This window comes from Anneissia japonica, unplaced genomic scaffold (genome assembly GCF_011630105.1).
Source record: "Anneissia japonica isolate Jap-2015-1 unplaced genomic scaffold, ASM1163010v1 scaffold251325_len469956_cov165, whole genome shotgun sequence".
NCBI classification, from domain to species: domain Eukaryota; kingdom Metazoa; phylum Echinodermata; class Crinoidea; order Comatulida; family Comatulidae; genus Anneissia; species Anneissia japonica.
Genome location: NW_022730291.1, coordinates 166,083 through 171,560, shown reverse-complemented (window position 1 = coordinate 171,560; position 5,478 = coordinate 166,083). Strand labels below are relative to the sequence as shown.

General features: G+C 34.1%; 1 non-coding gene across 1 annotated transcript; it reads left to right on the top strand.

Annotated features, from left to right (window-relative positions):
• Positions 1-4,356: 4,356 nt before the first annotated feature.
• Positions 4,357-4,438, top strand: Trnas-aga. Its single transcript has one exon. It is a non-coding gene; the product is annotated as a tRNA-Ser (tRNA).
• The last annotated feature ends 1,040 nt before the right edge of the window (positions 4,439-5,478 follow it).

Here is a 5,478-nt window from a genome sequence, read left to right as displayed (position 1 = left end):
AGATGTGTATAAGAGACAATAAACATATACAACTGGTTTTCGCAATGAAGTAATATTCACAATCCCTACCATTCAATAACGTGAAACACCACAAAAACGAATAGGCATTATAAATCAAATCCATCTATCGATTCAAGTCGAAAAGTGACGTCAACAGAATTAAAACATTGAACTGAGATTGACCTTCTAATAAAAATTATATATCTAATTTACATTTATAATTTAAATTCTAGACCGATCGCTCTGCTTCTCGAATAACCATGAGAGTTAGGCGGGACGAGGGACAATCTATCCTGTATATTATTTCCAGATTTCTTTTGTGTGTGTGTGTGTGTGTATTATGTCCAAATTCAAATTATTTGGAATTGGACAAGGGAAAATATAATTCCCTCTTGATTTTTGGTGACGAAATACATAGGTTAAATAATAATAATAATAATAATAATAATAATAATAATAATATTAATAATAATATAATAATAATAATATTAATAAATATGATTAATGTATTATTATTATTATTATTATTATTAGTGTTATTATAAGTATTATTATTATTATTATTATTATTATTATTATTATTATTATTATTAATGTTAACATTTTTAGGGGTTACTAATATTTCCTTTCAAAATCAAGCTAACATGTAATTTCTTTCATCTCACATAGAACAAGCGCTCTTGGTTTGGGTCGTATTCTCTAATATGTTTTGTTTTCCTGCATAATGTGGTACTCCTAATTTTAAACCATAATATTATCATGTTGCTTTATTTATTTGCATTAAAATGTATGTACATAAAATAACCCATACTCTTTTCAGTCCATAATGAACTGAGAGTAATGAAATTATAATAATTAAATTAAAATATATATTATTACAACTAGTATTGTATTTTTCTTTTGTTGTGTTCTTTTATTATAATGTTTAAAAAATGCATATCTGTCATAATTTTACCTGTGTTATTATGTTTTATCATTATTTTATTTACTATTTTATTATACTTTAAACAATTATTTTCATGATTTCACATTGCATAAATTAAAGTATTAATCCTTTATTGAATATACCAGGCTTTTGATATGTCCTTACGACAAATCCTCTACTCTTGAGAACCGTCTTGGTGAGATGTCTTGCGTTTTCTAGGCTAAAGAACGTTTCCACTCAGTGTACGATCAAGTATCTCATCTCCCTTTGTTATATTTACTGAAAGAAGGCCCTCAATACGTTAGTTGTGCCTGAAGATGATTCAACTACTCTACTCTACCATCCCTAGCTATTATCTTCAAGTGATGAGGCTTAAGCTTTCAACGGTCTACCAGTAGATAGATAAAAACCAGAGGGTAGATAGAGTCACGGTATATGGATGGGGTTACTTGAGATACAGTGGTACGGGTACATATAAATTGATTCTCGGCCAATTGCAGGAGAGAAAACGCCTGGAGGAAATAAAATAGTTCTGGCTCTTGGTTTAGCAGAGAGATGCTGAACGTAGATAAACAATGCATAGCCCTATATGACAGTGGGCCTACGGGTTGTAGGCTAAAAGTGGAAAACGATCACCTAATCTATTCAAAAGCGTCCTTATCGTCCTCAACATCTAATAATATGTAGCTTTTAAACTTTTAGCTCCAGGGTATTCAGGCGGCTCGCGAGCTGAATCCGACCCACCAAAATAAAAATATTTATCGGCCAGCTTAAAAAAAAAATTACAAAGTGGATATTGGCGATCTCAAGTAAGCCTACGGAAAATTAGCAAACAAAATGATAAGCTTTAAAAATGATACAGTAAATGACCGTAAAAACCTTTAATGGAAATCGTGGGTCACAATTCCTTTGATTGGTATTTTAGAGTGGGTTGCAATTAAAGTATGGGTTACTAATAGAGTACCGTGTCACTATTATTAAGCATAAATTAGGCATTGGAAATATGCACCCGCCCATGTTTAATTATTAAGCCAAATATTCAAAGATAATTCTGGAATACTTATTATATCTTATACTTAAATTGCGTACTGTACTGTAGGCATTCTTTTCACATATATTGTTAAAGGGAAAAAATAACCACGTGTAATCAAAATGTTTATTTCATTGTCACTTGATAGGCATATAATTCTGTTGGCATTTCAATAGTAACCCCACCGGGTTACTATTAGAGTAATTGGTCTTTATTAATGATGAACTTTCAAGGTGGTATTATTAGAGCATTGACAGTGGCGCCGAGAGGACGGGGTAACCACCGTGGGGGGGGGGGCAATAAACTAATAAAATAAAATAAATAAATAAACATCATTAAACGTATACATTCACGAGAATTTTAAATAAAGCTGACCGTTTATCGATAAAAGTTATTTTCAATTAATCACTTTTAATTATTTTTCATGAATATTGTCATGACTTCTACTACTCTAGAATTTATGTTTACAATGTATCAAAATAGTAAATTCTTTACGTTATTAATTAACAACTACTGTATCAGTCAAAGGCTTTAAGAGGAGCCCGGCCCCTCACTACCTAAATTTTTCCAGCTTTAACAAAAATTTGTTTTAAAAAGAAAGAAGAAAATTCTACTCAAATTTAAATCTAGGAGTGTACAGAGGTGCCATAGTCATAGATTAAATGCCATAAACATCGATTAAATTAGTCCTCAAAGGCCGTAGTTTGTGGGGGGGGGGGTTTCGCCTCCGGCACACCAGGGATCTGCCTCTCGATTCCGCTGGGGCCCTAGGTGGCCTAGATCCCCAAACAATGGCCCCTGGGCCCACGACCGCTCTCAGTGGCCCTGATAATTGATCAACTGGGTTCTATTCGAAGTTTTACGGTATTTAAATATATACAGAAATATTGTCATTTATTCATTTATATTCAATGTCATTTGCTTTAAAAAAATACAACAAGTTTGAGGTTTGGTCATGTCTGTCCACGTATGACAAACTAATTTACATTATATAATATGTATTTAACATACAGTATTTGTATCCGATTTATTTTTGTATTTTTAAACATGATCAGAATAGCCTATGTCATGAAAACACAACGTAGAAAATGTCATATAATAATACAATGTATTTGTTATATCTATTAATAAATTGATAAGCTTTATAGGAATGATAAGAAAGGCATTTTTCATTATATTACTAATATCACAATTGTATATATATATATATATATATATATATATATATATATATACGAAAAAAAACGTAAATATATATATATATATAAAACGAAAGTTGCTTTATATTTAATTCATGTGAGGTGGCGCTTCTTTAGTTCTTTTAATTATTATTTATATTCAAACATTCTTTTATCAAGCAGCTGCGTACAATATGCACATGGAAAGTTACCATGGCAATCTACTCTTGTTTAAAAACAAACAATTTACTCTCAATTTACTTCATGTTCCTATTTTTAATTAAGGCCAATTTGTATAGATCGTATCATGCCCATTGTGCAGCCTCGGCCCCGCTATGACGTCTCGCGTCAGCTGACTGTGACAAGCACAGCTTATAATAGAACAAGAGATTTTCATTCATTCATTCCTTTCTTTTTAATTAATTAATTAATTAATTAATTAATTAATTAATGCATTGATCCATTCAATCATTCGTTCTCATTTTCATTCATTCATTCTTTTATCTCTATTTATTCATTCATGTATTCGTTTGTGTTTTCATTCAGTCATTATTATTCATTCATTCATTCATTCGATACAAAATTAACTTTGTAGGCCTATGCTAATCAACTACCGGTACAGTACATTACTAACGTGTAATTAAATTAATGGTATAGTCTACATAAGTATTCTTAGTAGCAAGTTCATTGGTTAAAGGCGCGGCCTAACTGTATTGGTTAAGGTGAAAGTATAGCCCTATTATGACACACCAGGATTATTGTTTTTACTTAACAAGTTCAACGACGACTATCGGGGCGGATCCAGTGATGTCGAAAATTGGGGATGGTGGAAAAAGGGGACGAAAGTGGGGCCGATCGAGATAATACTACCCTAGGGGTCCGGGGGCATGCCCCCGCAAATAAACCGCCCCTGATTATTACGTCAAAGAGTACGGCAAAACAATATTATTTTGTAACTGTAATTCACTATGCTACGGACTAGCATGTTTACCGCAAGAGGGCGCTATTCAAAATTTATAATCTGTGTGCCACTGTGATACCTATTATAACGGAAGCTGCACAAGACACCGGTTTGCTGTTAATGCTGCAATAAGAGTGAAAATATACAATTAAATTGGATTAGGTTGAATAAAACTCATTATTCTTTCTATATTCATTGATATTTCGCGAACCTGTCTCTATCGTTGGTAGTGAACCGTTGCATAATAAATTAGAGCCAACGAGTAGTCGTGGCCGAGCGGTTAAGGCGATAGACTAGAAATCTATTGGGGTCTCCCCGCGCAGGTTCGAATCCTGCCGACTACGAACTTTTTTATTTATTATTTTCTTTTTTTTTTCTTTTTGGACTTTTTCTAGACCTATATCTTTAAATATTCTATGAAACGAGCATTATTTTTGTAGAATCGCATTTACTGTAAATTTTCTCTGATCCACATTGATAAAAAGGCCAATCCTCAATATAGATCCATGGTGTGTGGGGCGGCATCCTTAAAAATAGGCCTATAGGCCTTCAGTTTGGTACAAGTAGAGTGTTTCGATGAGGAGGTGCGTTTTGCGAGAGAAGTGGATCTTAGGATGGGCGACGAGTACCGCCTAGGGGTCCCCGGAAGCTCCGACAAATTAGTGGCATTTTGGGGCTTTATGATGGATTTCGGAAACCCATAATTCGTAATATTCTATTTTAAATTTTCATTAATTTGGGTATTGCTTAGGTACCTAAAGCAGTGGCTGATCCAGGAATTGAAAATAGAGGTGGCGGTCGGGGGGGGGGGGGGGGGGGGGTGTGCAGGGAGAAACTTTCACAAACAAATGATCTATACCACCTCAACCCCACCATGGTTGGGGATGAGAAAAGAAAATTTATGATTATGGCACAAGCTCTTGTTCATGTTTTTGGTGGCCGGAAATGGCCTCTCAGACCTAAATATAATTATATTTTTTCCCTCCATTTCTTTTATAGTGTTAGTGGGCGGCGCCGCCCCCTCCTGGAATCCGCCACTGTGAAGCTGTAACTGTTTGTCCTTCACATCTGTAGGCCTACAGATAATATGTGGATAAATCTGCAATCGGGCTGATAATTTCCAATAGATTTCATAGCACATTATTAAAAATCAACGGTTAGAAGAGCGGGCAAGTAAAATGTAATGCATACTTATAGCATTTCGCGATAATTAGGAACGACTTTAGTGAAATAATAGGTTTTAAAAGTGGACTTTTTTTAAATTTGGGGGTCCAGGGGCAGAGGCCTGAAGGGGGTTTGTAGGAAAAAGCCCAGGAGGCTTCAACTAGCATTTTGAGGGTTTCATGGATTTGTCAAACACATACCGTAATTCGCATGAATATTT